This window comes from Macrotis lagotis, unplaced genomic scaffold (assembly GCF_037893015.1).
Source record: "Macrotis lagotis isolate mMagLag1 unplaced genomic scaffold, bilby.v1.9.chrom.fasta BILBYCTG245, whole genome shotgun sequence".
NCBI lineage: Eukaryota > Metazoa > Chordata > Mammalia > Peramelemorphia > Peramelidae > Macrotis > Macrotis lagotis.
Window position 1 is genome coordinate 68,144 of NW_027422152.1, and position 20,075 is coordinate 88,218.

Below are 20,075 nucleotides of genomic sequence, written 5' to 3' on the forward strand. Positions count from 1 at the left end.
TTTACACAGTTGATCACCCTTCTCCTTGATACTCTCTGGTTGCTCTCTGCTACCTGTCCGAACATTCTCTTTCAGTCTCCTTTGTAGCCATCTTCACCTAGACATCACCCATTTCCTCTGACTCTCTTCTGAGCCCATTTCTCCATCTCTACTATTTTTCTTGGTGATTTTCTCAGCTACCATGGATTCAGTTATCATCTCTGAAGATGATTATCAGATCTGTCTGTCTGGCCCTAACTCCTATCTTGATAATATAGCTCACATATCCATGTCCAAAATTGAACTCATTATCTCTCCCCTCCCCGTCACTTCTCTCTTCCTGGTTTCCTTAAAAGCATCAGGAGGATTACATCCTCCCAGTCACCTAGGTTTTTTAACTTATCATCCTTGACTCTTCATTCTCCCATACCCTGATTTGCACTCCATTGCTAAGACCCGTCAATTTTACATTTGCAACATTTTTCTGTTTTCCTCCTCCTTTCCTCTGACACTGCAAGTATCCTTTTGTTTAGACTATTGCAATAGCTGCCTTCTACCTCATGTCTTTACTGCTCTAGTTCATCTTCTACTCAGTTGCCAAAGTGATCTTGCTGAAGTTCACAGGTGGGCGGCAGCTAGGTGGTGCAGTAGATAAAGCACAGCCCTGGAGTCAGGAGGACCCGAGTTCTAATCCAGCCTCAGATATTTAATAATTACTTAGCTGGGTGGGCAAGGCACTTAAAACTATTGCTTTAAATAAAGTTGTAAAAAAATAATAAAGTACACAGATGCTATCACCCACTGCTCCTAATCAGAATACTACAGTGACTCTTAATCACTTCCAGTACCAAATATGTGTTTGGCAGTTAAAACCCTTCATAACCTGCTTTCCATCTCTACCTTCCCAGCCTTCTTTTATCTTACAATCTTTTGTCCAACATATGTTGGATCCCATCTGATAGCTAAGTTCAAGTGTACTGAGAGGCAATCTTAAATTTCCTAGTTGTTGATGGCCTCTCCCTCCTCAACTTATTTATTTTATTTATTTATTTTGGTTTTTGAAAGGCATTGGGATTAAGTGGCTTGCCCAAGGTCACACAAGCTAGGTATTTATTTAAGTGTCTAAGACTGGATTTGAACTCAGGTCCTCCTGACTCCAGGTTTGGTGCTGTATCTACTGTACCACCTAGCTGCACCACTTTATTCTTTATACCCCTAAGTGACCCAGCCAGAATGATCTTAAAGAGTTCTATACATGCGAGCCACCATTGATATAGCAAATTGGGTGGCTTCATCCGTTTGAGTGAATGCCCTATTTTCCTTCTCTCCAATATAATCTATTCTCTGGCTGCTCTTGCCTGACTGAACAAACAATATTACTTTTTCAAAAAATCTTGCCTTAGAATTTCCTCTAGCACCAGGCATTCAACTCTAGCACTTTGCTCAGGACTCAAACTCATATATTAGACTTTTCAGGATCCTTTTTGTAGGCCCCTTGACACTAGGCTCAACATTTTTCTCCTCCTTATATGCTATTGGATATTGTTGGAGGAAGTCTGTGTAAGGACAAATTTCTTCATCCCAATTAGGTCATCATTTCTATATAGTAACCCTTTTTTCCATCTCCAGCTGACTATCTGTGATGTTTCTTTCTTCCTTGATGTTGGAGAGAAAGAAATAAATGATGCCACTCCATTGAAGGACTTGTTTGGTGTAGGACATAACTTCATAGCAGCTATTCCCTATAAGTTCCTACTTTCTCCTTTTTAATACATCAGAACCTAATTTATTATTCTCTGCTTTGAATAGGTGGCCCTTTTACTTGCCAGGGCCATACTTCCTTCTTTTGCTCTTGATCCACTCAGTCTCTTCCAGAATTTTGCTTTCTCAGTCTATCTACTTTTCAGGCCCCTGTTCCCATTCCTCTTCCTCAACCCTACTGGCTACTTTCAAGCACTACTACATCTCCCCCAACCTTTAAGGAAAAGAAGAGTAAACCTAGTCTGATATCTCTTCTGTCTTTCATGGCTAAATTCTCAGTAAAGGCCATCCATAGTTATTATTTCCATTCGCATTCCCTTGCACCCGCCCACACTCCCTCACCTCCCCTTCCCCCCATACACACAGATTCCTTTTATTCATTTCACAACTTTATTAAAGTCTAGCTTATAATTATTTTGCTTAACTAAAAATTTGTTTTCTTTAAATTTACCACTGGTCTCTCTGCTTTCCAGTTCTCTCTTCTCCAGTCCACTCACCCCACAGCCTCCTTTCAGCCCTCCTCCCTTCACACATTCTTCCCCCTTATGTACAATGCAATCCAGCCACTTAGAAGTAGAGGTGAGGAGGGAGTAGTTCTAGCTTAGAGGACAGCCTGTACAAAGGCATATTCAGGACATGGAATACTAAGGTTCAGAAATTTATTTTAGTGCTTATACTTGGGAACACTTAATAGTCAATAGACCCTGCACATGTTTTAATATTTCACTAAAACTAACAATACAAAATTTAGTGAAATTGAGTTTAAAAATTAACTTCTCAAGTATATAATAGGGGACATATGGTTAGATAGGAGTTTGAAAAGAACAATCTGTGAGGTTTTATGTAACTTCAACCCAAAAAGGCAGTGTAGCATATGAAGGAGAGGAGGTATTTTAGAATCAGAAACATTTAGATTCAAATCCTGCCCCTGGGGAAGCTATGTTGCACAGTGGATAGAGCATCAGCCCTGGAGTCAGGAGGACCTGAGCTCTAATTCGGCCTCAGATGCTTAATAATTGCCTCACTATATGACCTTGAGCAAGTCACTTAGCCCCTTTGCCTTCAATAAATTTTTTTTAAAAAGTCCTGCCTCTGAGTTATTCTGACTTGGGGAATAAGAAAATCCTTTACCCTCACAGGGCCCACAGGCAACTATCTGATTGTAAATCTCAGAGCAGATATGAATCTTCATCACTAAAGTTCCTCACCAGGAGTTTCATATCTAAAATCACAGTTACAATTTGCTTTTATTTTTGTTAAGCTCAGTAAGAGTTCACAGTTTGATGTTGTGGCCAAAAAAGCTAACCTGTTGTAGAATTTTGAAAGTATTTTAGAATTAAGATAGCCTCATTGTACTCTATCATGTTCATGCCATTCCTTGACGATTATCTTGAGGAGTGTGTGAGTTTGTGTGTGTGTGTGTGTGTGTATTTGTGTGTGTGTGTCTGTGTGTTTGTGTGTGTGTGTGTGTGTGTGTGTGTGTGTGTGTGTGTGTGTGTATGTATGTGTGTTCGATTGAGGTCAGTCAGGATGGTGGAGGACTTTGAGATCATGCCATTGTGGTGTCATTGAAGGAATTGGGTAAGTTTAACTTTAGAAAGAGGATATGATAGTCTATCAAGAGGTGTGTTAGACTTGAGGTTTTGGAATTGATTTAAAGAGAAACTTGATAACAATTAGAACCACCCCAAAGTGGGATGAGATGCATTTAGAAATAATGGGGTCACAGTTCTGTGAAGTCAAAGCTTGGGTTCCTGTTTATTTAATACAGTGTAGAAAGAGTTATTGTCCAAGTCAGAGTTGGAAAAGATAGCTTCTGAGGCGGTCTAGAGTTTGGAAACTCTCTGATTCTCTGTGTTAGATATTTTCTTTAGTAAGTTCCTTAGGGGCAAGGCCACTGTCCTCCATTTTATAATGTTCTGAGAAGCTAATTTGATTCTAAATTTAATAAAACTTTAAAAACATTGTAGCCTAAGCTTCTGGGACCTCAAATGTTCAGTAGGTTTGATGAGGCAGAAAATGAAAGAAAACTGTTTCAGGAATTGACCAAAAGGAACAATATTAGCCATATAAAGATGCACATAGCACTTGCTGGTTTCCACACCTGTTTACCATCATTTCCTTTAATTACTGTCAATATTTGTGATGATATTTGATCATGTCTTGGATAACTGAGAATTCTGGAAAGGCCTTTCCCTTTTATTCTGATATATACTCAGCAAATATTTTGTTACTTTCTTCACATGGTTGCAATGTTTAACACCTCTTTAACTCTATAAGAGCAGCCTAGGTGTGTGCAGGTTTTCTTTTCCTTAAAAAACATTTTTGATCAATAAAACTCCATCCTTCCTTCCCAACACTCAACTAATTGAGGAAGAATGAAAAACAAAATCCCTGTTATAAACATGAGTAGTCAAGCAAAACAAATTCCTGCATTGTGCTTGTATAGAATGTCTTATGAATCTGTTTCAATATCTTAATCTTTCACCTCTCCATTAGGAGATGGAGAGCATCATTAGTAAAGAGTTGTAGTTAATCCAAGTTACTATTTTTTTTCTAATTTCTCTTCCATAACATCCATTTATTTTCCAGTATATTCCTCTGGTGTTTTAGTTTTTCAATTATTGTTTCAATTCTTCTAACAATTCTAATTGAATTTGTGCCCAAACTGAGTTTTTCTTTGAGAGCGTTTTGTCTTGAACATCCCTATCATTTTGGTAATATTTTATGGGGAGATTCTTTTTGTCTGTCTGTTCATTCTTTCAACATACTTCCTGACTTTGAGCTTTGTTAGGGCTGGGCTTTAAACATTTCCGGAAAAAATGTCTGAGCTGATCTTATTGTTGCTTTCTTAGAGTGTGTTATTCTAAATATTCAATAGTCTTATCCAAGGCAAAAAAGGTCAATAAACTGCTGGTGGGCTTGGCCACTATCAGCCAACTGGAAAATTCTTCTGGTTCAGAGTGACTATAGGCTGATTATTTCTTCACACTTCAGGCTGGGCTGGAAACCAATTTTTACTCAAATTCATTCCTGGGATTGGAGTCTTACAGATCTTGCTTATTTCTGAACTCGCTCCCATGATCAAGGGTCCTCTACCTTCACAGGCTACTCTGGATACAGATCCCTTTGTCAGTCTGCCCCAGCTATATACCATACAAAACAAAGTTTGGGTGAATAAGACATCTAGTCCTTTTATCTTCCATTCAATGACCAGATTCTTGCCAGACTTTTTCTTATTGAACCTAAATCTCACCTCCAGATTCATCTACCTCACTTCCCTTCCATTTCACTTCTCAATAACCAGACATATTTATTATCAAGTCCTAAGTTCAAATCTTTATGCTAGGTCCTTAGGTTATTATCAAGTTTGGATGGCAAGGCCTCTGTCTGTGTGAAGTTTACATCTAGTTGGGGAATATCACAAAACCCCAATAACCTTTTTTGGTACTTAGAATGTATTCATATCTGAAGCAATAGAGGTGCCTTTTCCATCAATGCAGATTGCATCTCTCCTCCTGTATCTTTTGTTATCAGGGGTGTTCCGATGAGTTAATTAATATAAAGCACTTTGCAAACAAATTCTCTATTATCTGCTCTTATAAACACCCGATTATACATTTCTCTCATTCTTGTGCTACCTCAAGAAGATCTTAATACTGGAACCAAATCATTTTCTTCTGTGGTAAAGCATACTTTTGATTTATTTAAAGCTAAGGTACAAAATACACATGACATGTTTTAATATTTTAATCATGAGAATGGTGTAAGCAAAGTATGCTGTAAGGTCTGACCTAGAGGGATAGGTAGGGTAGATAAGATGTTGTTGTTAGAGGTGGAAAGTCTTCAGGATAGATGTGGCACAGAGAAGTTTTTCAGCACATGGTGGCCCACAGACACGAAGACAGCATTGCCAGAGAAAGAAAGAAAATACTTGTACTAAATTGAAATTATTTCTCTGTTTATTTTAAAGATCAGCAACGCTCAAAAGATTTCGTATTTGGCCATATTTGCAGTTACTACTTATGAAGATTCCTTTATGATCAAGAATTGGCACTAGTAAAAAGCATTATTGTGGTATAGGTAGATTTGTGCTCACTTCCGAGTCATAAAGAATACAGAATATTTCACAACTTCTCTATTCATATTATCACAACAAAGTTTGAAAGAGAAAATAACACTTTCATCCCAAAATAGCTCATTAGTTCCTTTAAAAAAATGAAAGGTAAAGACATTTAAAGCAAGACAATTATGCTAAATAGAATGGATATATACATAATTTTGTTTCTTGGAAACTTTTGTGAGTGTTTCTCCTTTGTTCATGCATATTAACTTCTGCCAGCAGTTCAGCTTTATGGTAATTATGGCATAACAACTTCTGAGAAACTTATTTTTTTTATTTGTATCAGTAAAAAAGAAAATAACATTGAATTTCCTCTTGCCTAAGACTAGCATAGTTTAAACAAATACCTGCAAAATTTTTATGGCAGTATATTTCTATTTAATATAGAATCATAGTGTAAGCAAAGGTGTATTCTAAAACCACAATGTGTGGAAAGAATGTACAGGGATATCATTTTTTTCTTCAGTGTTAGTAAGTGTTTTAAAATATGCACACATATTTGTGCATAAATATGTATTATGATCTATGAAGTATATTACACTTTTTTAAATGTTCATGGATCAATACTGCTAATGATCTGACAAACTATTCATTAGTATCATTGAATTGGGTATTTTTCCCTTTAAATGATTTCAACAGATTTCCAAACCCTTCTGAGGTTTTATTTTCTTTATTTCTCCCCGGCTTCTACCCCAAAATATAGCTCTTCTTTGAAAAAATAACTACTTGAACCATTTCCTCACTTCTTCAGGGATTGGTTGGCTTCACAATAGTCTATACCAAGGCTGTCCAACCTTACTTTTAAATGTTTTTATTGAAACAATAGACAATATGTTTTGATTTGCCATTTTAGTGAAAACTCTGATGTAGCTCAGCATTTAGTAAACCCACAGGGAGCTGCATAAAATCACTTAGTGGATGCATGTGGTCCACATTTTGGACAGCCTCGGTCTTTTTATTTTTAAGGCAATTGGGTTAAGAGTGACTTGCCCAAGGATACACAGCTAGGCAATTATTAAGTGTCTGAGGCCATATTTGAACTCAGGTTCTCCTGACTCCAGGCCCGGTGCTCTATCCACTGTGCCACCTAGCTTCCCCTAGCCCTGGTCTTATACAGCAGATTATACAACAATTATCAGGTGTGAAACTGCGACATAATGAAAATACTTGATCATGTAACTCCAAGTTACTAAAATGACAGGAGAACTCAGTCTAACATGTTGATTGTTGTAGTATTCCTTTGCATTTTGAAAGAAAGAAATCTGCCAAGAATTAAAGTGAAGCACATCGAAATGAATGTAATGAAATACTTTTTCCATTTCCATCCCCTGTGACAGACTCTTTTTCCAGTGTGATATATATTACAGAACTTTCTAATACCTTTCTGTCACCATACCAGATTGACATTTCAAGGTTTTTTTTTCTTTTTAATCCATAAATATTATCATCAGAGGAGCTATCTAATGGGGAAAAGTTGCTTGTGACAGACCAAGGAGCTTTAATAAATGTTCTCATCAGACAGTATGTTTTTTTGATTGATTTTCAATTCATAAAAATGTTGCAAAGTCTATAACTAAGATTCTTCTCCTGGTAACAAAGAATAATTGAGCAGAGTATAAGGTCATACATAATAGCTTGTACTATTATAATTGTATTGCTTTGTACCCCTGTTTCATCAAGTTAGACTACATTATTGAGGCAGTACTATTCTTTCTCTGTTCAAATTACTCTGGCTCCACCTCTGTTTTGGTTAAGTTTTGACTTTTTCTTCTCAAAACTTTGATTAATATTCTACCCCTCTTTTTAATTAACCTGGGGAGTAAGGGAGCAGGATGAGGGGGACCTCTTATCATTCAACCATTTAAATTCTTATCTTGTATGTTTTCTCCTTTTTTCTAATTGTTGGACCCTTAGTTCTCCTCTTCCATCATCCTTCAGTGGTTGCTGATTTTCATACTCTCATTTCTGGTAACCATTCATTTGTTACTTTCATAAAGTCTTGGTTTTGGTTTTTTGTTGTTTTAATTTTACAAAAAATATATTTTATGCCAGAAATAATCTCCACTTGGGGAAGCTAGTTGTTACAGTGGATAGAGTGCCAGACCTGGAATTAAAAGTATCTAAATTCAAATCTGGCCCACTTTTGCAAGCTGTGTGACCTTGAGCAACTCACTTAATGCTGTTACCCTCAATTTCCTCATCTGTAAAATGAATTGGAGAAGGAAAGGACAAAACACTCCAGAGTCTATGCAAGAAAATCACACATGGAGTCACAAAGATCAGACAAATCAACTAAACAACTACTTTCTTAGCTACTAAGTCTGTTTTCATGTCCCAAAACTTATTTTTAGCCTTAATGTTTTTTACTGACTAGCCCCTGGAGACATCACACAATTCCATTTTCCCTTGTCTGCTCTTGTATAATTCTGCGTTTTAAATATCTGTTCAGCAGTGTCTGTGAATGCTTATCACTAGAACTATAATGTGGCCAAGGCAATAGAGGCCCTTGGCTTAAGTGCACAAAACCAAGGGACCTAGACAAACATGACTGTAGCTTCTATTTTTCCAAGAATGGTGTGATGGGGGGATCTTTCTCCCTACAACTTCTGAAGTAATGTAGAGTTTATTGAATTAGATTACAAACCAAAAGGAGCTTATATTTCAGGATATCCATGATCTACAGGAAGTTTAAATTATTGGAACTATGAAAACTTTTCTTTCTTTTAGCATTTTAAATATGCCTCATCAAGCATCTCCAGTGTCAAGAACCCCAAGCCTTCCTGCTGTAGACACAAGCTATATTAATAGATCCCTCATTCAAGACTAGAGGCATCCATTCCATATGACTCCCATGCCTTATGACTTGCAAGGTAGGTTATACATGTATTTACAAATAACATTGTGGATAAAGCAAATCCAAATAGGAAAGTTGCAAAATATTTAAAGCTTTAGATCAAATGAACCAATAATTTTCTGCATTTCTGCTATAAATTGGGCATGTGTAAATCTCTGTACCAACCATCTAGGGCTGGCCACTATAATCAAAACTAAAACTAGTAAGACAACTTCTGGGTATTGTCACCCAGTTTGGATAATGTTTCTATATGTTATTATCTTTTTTCTAATTGTATATTATATCATTTTTAACAATTGCTAGAAGAAATGTATTTCACTGTGATTTTATTCCATGTGACTGATCTGCCTCTCATTCTGAAGAAATATTAAACTGTTTCCACAGCTAAAATATTATTTAAATTATCAGATAGTACCTGGCACATTCTTTTCCTTGTATGTGATTGTGATGATTAGATTGATAGCATTGCTTTAATCTTTCTGATTTCTAGGACCGCAGATTATAAAAGATCAAACTAAATAATTTATTTCAAGATACTGTGAATTAGGATCCTACCAAAAAAAAAAAAAAAAACGATCTTCCTAGCTATTTAAGTCTTACTTTCGGAAAGGTTTTTATATTTCATATAGTCAGAAAAAACAACCACTTAATAAAGTGTCTTCTTCAAAACCTTAGAGTGACTTTTATTTAAAAATTAAGACCTTGATGCTTGCTAAAAGAAAAATCAGAATGCTATATGTGTCAATATTTTTGTTTATTTTCCAAAGTAAAACTAGGGTCTGTACTTAGTTAAGAGCATTGTTGTTAACAATTTTGTATGGCTAAATTTTACTAATCAACCCTAGAGACATATTACTTTAGTGTGTCAAGTACATGGAAAAAAATGGGGAATATAAGGAGGAAAGTGATGTACACTGTATCTTTGTCACATTTATATATGTAGAGTGTTTCATATGTCTGTCACTAAAAAAAGAAATCCTGGTTTTCTGGAAAACTTTGTCAGTTATCTTGGATCTGCCCCTGTCCTCTCTCCCCTAAATTATGATTTCAGTATTTTATATTTGATGAATGTTTATTCACTTGTTCTTCAAATGCTATCTTTTCAATTCCAAATTAGGGTGAGAATAGGTGTGAAGATATGCCAGTTAGGCAGCAAGGCCCTGTTGGGCAGGCAGTGACTTTTTGTAGGTATTCCTGCCATTATTTTGAACCTGTCCAAGAGTAAGGTAGCTAATGTAACACAAGTTTACATCCATAAAACTTTAATGTAACCTTGATGCACTCTTCCCACCTACTCTGGATAAGTACTTGGAGTAGTATTTGCTGTAAGTGTCCAGAAACAGACCAAGAAAAGGAAAGTATATGGGTAGAAGTTGCTTTTGGTTTTTTGTTTGTTTTGTCTGTTGTCATTTTAAATTCTTTAATTTGCCCTGAAGCCTGGTTAGTTTTAACAACCTTTTAAACAATAAGATGATAAAGTCTTAAAAGTCTTAAAAGACAAATGTATTTACTCACATTTGTACAAGGCATTCCAAAGTCTTCGGGTAGTTTTAAGTTTTAATATCTTCTACCCTCACTAAAACTTATTAGATACACTGTATATGATTTCGATGCTATTTATTAAAGAGGTGGAGTATATTAAGATAATTTTTTAAGTTAGACATTTAAAAATTTTAAATTTTGTCTGTTTTTAAAGATGCTAATATTTTATTTTTATTCTTAACAGGCTTAGCTTTCTTTCCCTTCTTATCAGGAGACAATCAAGGTATGTTGAAGAAAAAATTACATTCATTTTCTAAAGAAAATATTTCTTTTTAAAGTATAACTATTATATCAGAAGTAAAAATGGCTTTCTTGCAATGTTCTAAATCAGGGCTTTCCGGCCTTACTTTTAGGAGGCTTTATTAAAACAATAAACAAGATATTTTGATTTGACATTTTAGTGAGAGCTCTGTGGTAGCACAGCTTTGTTTACTAAAGCATTTAGGAAACCCATAGTGGGGCCATGTAAAATTGTCCTGTGGGTCACATTTTGGACAACCTGTTCTGAATGGCAATACCATATAGCACAACCCTCATTTTTTTTTTAGATTTTTTGCAAGGCAATGGGGTTAAGCAGCCTGCCTAAGGCCATACAGCTAGGTAATTGAGTGTCTGAGGAAGGATTTGAACTCAGGTACTCCTGACTCCAGGATTGGTGCTCTATCCACTGCGCCAGCAACCCTCATTTTTAAAGGACAATACTTCAAAATTGTTGTTTCACTTGTGTTTAAGTTTAGTGAAAGTAATTCTTATTTACTATTTACTGCCTTTTTCCAGTATTGCTTCTTGTCTTGCAAATAGGTAGCAAATTATTTTAGCTCATAAAATTTCCTTAGTCAATGATTGTCTCCTCACAAGGAGAAAGGACTATAATTATCTGCATTATAATTTCACTTTTTGATATTTGATTGCTTTCTGCACTGGAATAAAGAGTATTAATATTTTCTTTCTACTTTTCTTCTGGTTTCAGAAACCAAGGTCTCCAGATGTAAATCATCCTAAATTCACTTGACTGTACCAATTGTCTTCCAAGGATTTACATGTAGAGATATTCAGTATATTTCAATTTCCTGCTTCAAATCTCTACTGCTGGGAAAAAAAAAACTGAATAATGCAGAAGAATAATTATTAAATATTTGTCTTTATTTCCTTATCATTACAACATTTCCCTTCTTGCCACTGCAGCAGCAGCTGTCTCAGATGAACTAGAACTCTTATATTCAACTCATTTTTTTTATATGCCTCTTCGCAGATGTTTCTTGATCAGTTAATTGCAGAAGGTAGCACTGCCCTTCCAACCAGGAATGGAAGCAGTAGTGGCAGAAACAGCAGTCTTGTTTCCCCTAACAGCCTTCGAGAAAGTCATGGCCATGCAGTTGCCAATAGAAGTGGCACAGACACAGCATCAGTCTCTGGCATCATACTGGACATTGTCTCAATGAACTGATTTTCCCCTCTCCCTTCCGCCCCGCCCCAGACACAATGAACTTGGCAGAAAAAAGAGAACTTTGTGCTGTTTTACTTTATTCTGTTTAGAAACATACACAAGTGTGCTTTTTCCTCTTTTTAAAAGAAATGTACAGGGAACAAAGCTGTATTTTTGGGTTTACTTTTGTATATTAACCTAAGACTGCCTGTGTGGTAAAACACGTGGAAAAAAAAAGAAAAGGAAAAAAAAAACAGCCACCCACAAACCACCTTCTATTCATTTTACTGGATTCTGGAGATAGGTTCTCAACATCTACATTTGTCTTGTGGTTTTATTTTTGTAGTTTGGACATAAAAGACATTATTTTCTTTGCAGTAAAAGAAAAGGAATTGCATATAAGTAGTTTTAAATTGTAGGCAGGTTTTTCTTGTTATTAGGGGGAAAAAACACCTTTTAAAAATGCCATTTCCTATATGATGGCAGAATTTAGTTCTATGTTTAGCATAGATTTTACCCAACCTTAAGTTTTTTAAATCTCACCTATCCTGGTGCATTCATTCCCTCTGTGTTTTAGAATGTAGATTGTATGGGAGTGTGTTTTAGTATGTGTTCCTGTCACTTCTGATTTTATCCAAGTTTGCATTCAGTTGAAATAACATGTTTTCCATTTCCCCAAACATGTTAGAGATCTTAAAGTTGACATTTAAGAATCTTTGCCAAATGTTCCATTGCTTGTATTCCATCACATACTTCTATCTGTTGCTCTTACCCTGAATATTTCCTTTTGAAAATACCTGGTTAAAGCTGCCTGGGGAGGTGGGGGGGGAGACTTCAGTGAGTATAAGAATGAAGAACATCTTAACCTGAAAAGGACTAAAAGGTCTGACATACTTTCATTCTAACTCTTAAGTTGGAATGGAAGAAGTTGGAACTCTTCTAGGTTGCCAGAATGATTATGTATGTAGTCTGTGAACATTTGCTTTTGTGGAAAGGGTAAAAAGTTTTCATGAAAAAAGTTTTCACCAGGCTAAGAAAGTGAAAATAATTTAAAATGCTCTGTTACTTGGTTTATGCAGCTGAAGAAATTCATTGTGCAGCAACCAAAAGGAAAAAAAAACAACTAAAAGAGCAATATTTCTAAAAGTAAATGTTCTTTGGAAAATAATTATGTAGTACCCAATATGTTGCATCTTGTAGAAATCCTCTGTTTGCTAAAGGTTTTGAAAATTATAATGTTTTTAATTTTGTTTTTAATTTCTGGCTATCAGTATGCTTATGTTCTTAAGCTTTGGGCCAAACATATTGCTCACCATTTAAATTTTTTTCTCATTTTATATTTTAGCCTCATTTTTTTTCCTTCACCTTTTTAAGACATGCATGACAAAGGAAAGACATTTCATAAAACTATGGAATCACTTGGCCTGGACCACTCTTATTAAATAGTGGAAATAGTTTGAAAGCTTTTTTCAGAAGTGAAGAAGGAAGAGGGTGGAGAGGAATAAAGAAAAATTGAAGGAGGAAGTGATTCTACTTGTGTCCCAAAGTCACCATCAGAGAAGATACAGTATTCTCTGGTGTACAGAATATTTTTCTAGCTGGTTGAGAGTGCAGGGAATAAGTTTATCAGGAAAGATAAAGAATATTAAATTTGCTAGTTTTTCAGTCTGGGTTTTTATATTCAAGCACTTGATTATTAGCTAATTACTTTCATAGTTGATCAAGGACCACCCTTTGTGTATGAAGTTGTCTTCTTAAACCTTGCATTGATAGAAAAATGACCTACTTTCATTCTGGTAGAAGTCAAGATTGCCGTATGATCAGTTGTATGGTAAATGTATTGGTTCACATGAGTATGTAGCATCTAAAAATAGTCATTGTGTTTTTACAGCCTCCTTCTGCCACAAAATTGTTGACTTGAATTTGGGGAAAAAAACATCAAAACAAATTGTTTGTGTTTATATGTATATGTGTGTGTGTATATATAAATATATGTGTGTGTGTGTGTGTGTGTGTGTATTTATAGATAAGCGCATGTGAGCTACAAGTGAGTTAAATAGTCTTCCCCTGAGCATGTGTATTCCACACATAACTGGCTGAGTTATATTCACTATGTGACCATTTATAAGAAAAGTCTATTAAATGTCAGTTAAAATAAAACTTCATAAAATGAGAAATACTTCAGTTATAGATTGAATCTGGTATTGAGGTGTTTGTTTAAACACTTTATAGAAATATTGCTGACTTATTCATTTAGACTGATATATTTAGTAATAAAATCATAATATATTTCTAAATTTGATCTTGGGGTGGAAATGATGGCAAGGCACATTTTTTCTACTAATTTAACTATCTGTAAGACAAATTTTAAAGTTGATTTTAAGTTATAGATCAATATCTTTGTGTATGGAACTAAATTATAAACATTTTGAGTATGAGTTGAAAACCACTCAGCATTTCTTCAGCAAGCTTATCACTTAATTTCCATGTCCCTCAGTTCCAACATTGAACCAGGCCTAAATAAACAAGGGCAGAAAATGGAGGGAAAATACATGTCCATTCATCTTTTATTTTCTTCCTTGCTTTCATAAAAAAATTTAACCCTTCTCTTATCTTTGGGTATTAGTTTTCATTCCACTGTACTTGATTTTATTTTTTCTGTGCTGAATTTGTTAAATGTTGCCTTTGATGTAATTTTAATTTACTTTCAGATCTTATTATCTGTTGCCGCCCCTTTCAATTCAGTAAAAAAAAATATTAGTCATATCACACTGTATTTTTGTCTCAGAAAGAGGTTAAAAAAAGTAATTCCTTGTTTTGTCTGATTCTTTTAATTTTGGTGAACTGTGTATGAACAGATTCAGTAACTGATCTTCAGGCATTTGGCTCCCATTCCTATTGCCTGAGTCTTTCACAGTAGGGGTGTGTGTGTGTGTGTGTGTGTGTGTGTGTGTGTGTGTGTGTGTGTGTTTGTGTGTGTGTGTCTGTATTTGAGTTTATGTAGAATACTGTATGTGTGTATGTATATATGCACACAAATATGAGTAAATAACTTGTTTGAATAGCAGGGTTGAAATGGCTTTTAATTGCTTTTATGGGCATTATTGGATACATCTTATAAACAAAATCTGAATTTTAACCATGCCATCGCTGGTTGATTATAATTTATTTTTGAGCATTAAAAAATTTCTTATTCTCCTTAATATAAGTAGTATCAAAATTCTAGATCATTATCTACATAGCAAAGATTCACCTAAATCTCCTAAGAGAGTAAAAGATTTACTTCTTACATTGGATTTCTAAAACTGTTTGAATTCATAGCCAATTTTAAAATTAATAACTATGGGAAATTTTTTTAATTAAATTTTAAATACATTCAGCATTTCAAGGTTTTAAAGAACATTTAAAATTATTTTAGGAAAGATTTTGTTTTTATCAATTTAAGTGCTGTTAAATTCTTACAAAAAAAAATAAACAGCTTAGATGCAAAGGTGGGGTGGGGGGAAAATAGCTGGTGGTCCCAGAGTGTGCTGCTGTTAATTGTTTAATTACAAAGGGATATGAAAGTTACCATAAATTCCATGAACTTAAATCTGTGACTCATTGCCTTGAAAATTTCTCTCTTAGTGTTTCCAAGCAAATGTGGAATGGCAGAGGCACCTCCACTGTCCTACCTGCCAACCTGCCATAGTCTCCTACTCTACCTCCCCCCAAGGAGAATAGCAAAGTTTCCCACAATTATGTACTGGATGGGGTAAAGAGAAAACACTAGTTCTGGAAGGTTACCTTACATCCCACTCTCCTTGACTCAAGGGGCCTGGATGTGGACCAGTGGGTATCTCCTGGAAAAAAATCACTCTAAGAATCATCAGGTACAAGGTCAAGGTGTCACATTCTCTAAACGGCTCAAGGTGCTCCTCCTCCCTCACATCTGTCAACCTCGAGTTTCCTGATGGTGCCCCACATCCATCCTAGGCAGAGAAATATGAGATCAGGCCTCTGCTTCTGATGAAAGCTCTGCCCTTCCCCTTACTCCCCTGCTATAGGTTGCATTAAAACAAAATAAATCAAAGTGTCCTGGAGAAGCATCTGCCACTATTCCATGAACAAGGGAAAGAATTGAAGCAGGATGGGCAGGGTGGGCCCACAGTGGGCCATTTTCTCCATGGGGAGGGGGTCAGGGTTCAGCACAGCGGGGTATCTCCCTGGAACCTGACCCACTCCCATTTGGAAAAAGACCATCTGATGAGAGGTGGAGAATAAGGAAAGGATTTGGGAAGGGGGCAATTCCTTGGTCACAAATCGGACCGAGCTTAGCCTTGCCCTTCTAGCCCTAGAACTGGTTTCAACTTCTGGAACAGTAGAAGAAGGAACTAGTTTGAGGAAAGGGAAAATTCTTTCATCTCATTCATATATTAGGCAAATTCTTGGTTTGTTGAGAGAAAAATCATATCCTTGAGGAAAAAAAATAAACTATGAGAGATAGGAAAACTATGTAGAACAGAAGACAACTCTTTTCAAAAAATTGAAGGTAATAGATTAGACAAATTCTTAGAAGGACTAGAGGTGGGGGATGAGGTGAAAGTAACATCAAGACTGTCTTCACAGTAGATTTGAGTGTTATCATCATCACCATCAGAAAATAGGTCAGAAAGAAAGTGCTTGTACTGGGGCATGTCAGGATAAACTGGGGTCTCTCTGAACCCTGATCTGAACATCTCTGTTCCCAAAAGGATGGGATAGCAATGACATCTAGTTGTCCTCAAAGACAAAGGGAATCAAATGTAAGTTTGGACCAGGTGCACAATACCACAAGTAATCCAAAGGAAAGATGATGTAGACACTGGTCCTCCTGGTGTAGTATTAGAGGATGAGGAGGAGGAGGAAATTGTGGTTTTGGAGACAAGGTAGAATTCATCAAGCCCCTCCCTTGGAACAAGCTATCATATTACTGAGATTCTAAACATTAAGAATCACTTTAGAGGCCGGTCTTATGTATGTCCTAAAGCATTAAAGACACAAACACACAGTCTCTGAGTCCTTTCAAACATTTTACTGGATGATCATAAAAATGAGGCTCCTATTACAGAGATGCTAGGTAATACAGATGCAGTCTTGAGTTTTCTGAACAAGTACACCAATGAAGATAGTAACTGAGGTTCCTATCCCCTTTACTCCTAGCATTTGGGGCAACTCTGCCTCACCTTAATGGCTATTGGTGTTAACCCCAGGATCAGCACCTCCTTTAGGAAGGAGTGGTGACCACAGAGCTGCCTCAAACAGATGTTTGCTGGAGCCTTCTTCATGGTTGCCTTGGGGAAGTCATGGTTTTCCACTGGTTAGAGCACCCACAAAATCCTTTCTGAAGATCTGATGGGATTGAACCTCTCTCCAAGGGAAGGTCATATGGAGTCCTCTTCAGGGGTCTCTCATGGAAACCACCTGTGCCCACTGTCTGGTCAAGCCATAGGCCTGGGGACAGGGACCACCTTTTTACTCTATCTGCCTACAAAACACCTTGAAGACAAAGACTTCTGAAAATCATTCTAGCTACTGGATTACAGGTTCCCTGGATTAGGATACAAACCCCCAAGAAGGCCCAGCAGGAGTTAGAGCCTGTACCCAAACGTGTGAATGAGAGTCTCAGAAGAGGATGGGTACTCTTCATGCTGAGTTTCTGATCTTGTACCACTTCTCTCAAAAGAGGAGAAAAATAAGTAAGGCATCCTTTGGGATTGATACTTCATGAGGTCAGGGAGTCCAGAGGGTAGGGTATTGCAGTGTTGACGTCTGGGCTGTCCCTGTCGAGGTGGATAATGCTCCTGGATAGTGACTTCCTCTCTAAATTTTCCTTTTCACTGGGGTCTGACCCCTATGTAACATTGGGCCTAACATTATAAAACTCTGTGACAACATCGAGGAGTCATAACAGTCTGAAGAGAGGCTTTAGGCATTTGATTTTGATTTATGGATCTTTATTAATTTATTCATGAAAAAATAACTAAACAAAGAATCCTTACGGCCTGGTTACTGCCATCCCAAGAAAAAGAAGCCAACCTAGGCCCAGCCTGGGCAGGGAGGAGGGTGGTCTAAGAGGTTTCCGTCTCCATCAGGAAGGGAGCTTCTTGACCAGTAGGGGGTCTGACAGGACTAGACGCACACGCTGACCTCAGATTAAGTGAATTGTGCAGGGTTAGATAGCTACTAAGTTGGAAACCAGATTTAAACTCAGTTCTTTTGAAAGATAAGTCTAGTATTCTACCCTCCACAAAATCATATATGTAATGAGGCCCCATCACATCATTGAAAAATGAATTAAAGCAGTGTAATAATTCCCTGGATCTATGCTGTTGGTGAGAGAACTTGCCTCTGACACAATTAATACTGAATATTGAAAAGTGAGAATTTCTTAATGAAGAGAGGTCTGATTTGTCCTACTAAAATTCCTAAAACTTGCCTTTATCACCAGCACCAGCACCAGAGTCTCCTGAGTTCTCACCTCTCTCTGCATACTGCCAGAAGTTAGACCAGTCCCTGAACCCTGTTTGCCTTGGGAGTCCTATTATCTATCACTGACACAGGGCAAGCTCTTCTCTGGTCCACTGTACCTCTATGCTTCACTAGGTATCATTCCTTTCCCTTCCCTGTGGGAGCAGAGATGGTCAAGGGATTACTCACAAGGAGCCACAGTTATCCTGTCATCCCTGTGCACAATGTCTCCTTACTGGCTGTTCTCTCAGGAATGTTTTCCCAATTCCTACTGGGAGGCTGTGATTGCAGAAGCCCAGAGAAACGCATCAGAGTTGAAAATGGAGACTGTCTCAGGGCCAGGGGTCCAGACTCTTCCTGAGATTCCTGGCCCTAGAGTGAGATTCTGGAGAGAGCTCTGGTCACCTCCATCACCCCAGAGCTGTAGATTGCTCCATGTCATTGCCCAAATTACAATGACTAGTCCTGGACCTGCTGAGCCATGTGTAAAGGTGATGTATAAAGATAGGAGCCTCCAGTGTGAGTTACTGTTGTCAGCATCATAAGTGAGGGGTAGTGAGGGGCAGAACTTTTGAGCCAATGACCCTCTTTTGCATGTAGCCGCATAGCTGTTGGTTAGAGCAGCAGAATGTCCACAGTCCCTGGTATTATTCTGTGTCCTTTCCATTTCATGTTGATTTTCAGGAGCCAGTGTGTCTCTTCATATGCTGAGTCCACCAGACAGTTATTACTTCTGCTCCTGAAGAGAGGGGCAGGAGCTACGGATTGCCATCCACCTATACTCTAAAAATTCCTGCAGAGACATTCAACCCTGGAGTCTTCAGGGATGATTGAGGAAGGACTTCCCAGCTTACCCTGCCCTGCACATTCTTGTTCTTCTCTGAACTCATTAAAACTCATGTCATCATTGCCTATAGTATCAGGTGCAAGAATGAGGCTTAAAAATTATTCACCTTTGATGTCTTTGGGGATAAAAAATGTGGTATTTTTTAACACTAATATTTTAAATCTCAAACAGACACCAACAAATTTCATTTATCTTCTTGATAATGTCATACAAAAACCTCAGCAGACAGAGGATTCTAGGGAATTCACATAAACAAAAAGGAAAGACAATTTCAGTTTAATTCTATCTGCTCAGACTTTGCCTTGATGAACATGGTTTTGAGGGAGTTGTCATCCCCACAGCACTGAGCTCTACTCTTTCCTCTCATGATTTCTCATGTCACCTGTGGGGGCCCCTCTTCCATTCTTCATAAAGTATAACAGGTCCTGGGGGTACAAGGTCTGGCTGAGCTCACCAGGCCATCTGTCCAGGATGCCCCCACCTCCCCAATCCCCCTCTGCATTCTCCATCTCTGCTCATGGAGCCTATGTCTCCTTTCTGGCAGACCCACTGCTGTGCAGGATATTGCCATCCCTTATGGAATAAAAGCCCCTCCTCAGGTCACCCTGTATAACCTGGCTCTTGTCCTTGGGGTGATGCCAACTGGGCCCCAGGGACTCTGTGTTAATATTGTTTGAACTAAAGCCTCTGACTAAAGAGAAGGGTAAGGGCTGAGAATGGACCAGGTTCATGTTTTAAGCAAGGTCTCTGACATCTTCCCATTCCTGGGGAGTAAGGGGGTATCGTCAGAGACCCCAGGGTGTCCAGAGCTTGGCAGGGAACCCCTGAGGCAAAGAGGGCATAAGAGACCTTGAACTTCTAGCTGATCTCTAGAGTAACTTGGACTTATCCTGGGTATACCCTAACCCAATGTCCAGACCCCTGAACTGAAGCCATGAAGGAATGGCTGTTCCTTCAACCCTGAAAGATTTCTGGATGATTTTCTACTCTTTCATTTATTCAATCAGGAATTTGGGGAATACTTTGATATTTCTGTGATTGAGTAGATAGCTCC

The 20,075-nt window shown here is 37.4% G+C and overlaps 1 pseudogene; it reads left to right on the top strand.

The window, feature by feature from the left end:
- Positions 1-11,706, top strand: part of LOC141504130 (E3 SUMO-protein ligase PIAS1-like) — a 50,654-nt pseudogene extending 38,948 nt beyond the window's left edge.
- Positions 11,707-20,075: the final 8,369 nt, after the last annotated feature.